We start from the raw sequence: 552 nt of genomic DNA on the forward strand, positions 1-552 counted from the left end.
ACTCTCGTACTTTTGTGACTAAAATATTTTATCGCGAATTATCGCGCGCTCAGCAATAACGAATATTCTATCGCTGAGAAATTACTGTAGCTAGAACACAGTATCGCGCTTAAACGGATCAGCTGTGTTTACTTCTAGCAAGCAGCCGTCGCGAGAGCCCAGCAAGAAAAAACGGGAGAGCCGAGAGAGGCAACAGGCGGATTCACGAGGACAACAGTGTCTCGAGACGAAAAGTGTCTCGAGACAAGAATACCGAAATCTACCGATTCTCGACTATCGACACCACAGGATGAGGGGGGCAGCGACGAGGGAGGATCCGCGAGGATACGTGATCCTCCAAGAGAAAAACAGCTGACAGCCTTACCGCGACTGTCGCCGCGAGCAGAGCAATTTTCCGCCGCGTGTACCGTATCGAGCGCCGAACGAGAGTGAGAGAGAGCAAGAGAGCGAGGCAAGGGAGAGCGGAGTGAGAGAGAGAGAAAGAGAGAGAGAGAGAAAGAGAGAGAGAGAGAGAGAGAGAGAGAGAGAGAGAGAGAGAGAGAGAGAGAGAGA

The sequence above is a fragment of the Odontomachus brunneus genome, unplaced genomic scaffold, assembly GCF_010583005.1.
Source record: "Odontomachus brunneus isolate Ranch 3 - 2012 unplaced genomic scaffold, Obru_v1 Obru_scaffold_185, whole genome shotgun sequence".
Lineage (NCBI taxonomy): Eukaryota > Metazoa > Arthropoda > Insecta > Hymenoptera > Formicidae > Odontomachus > Odontomachus brunneus.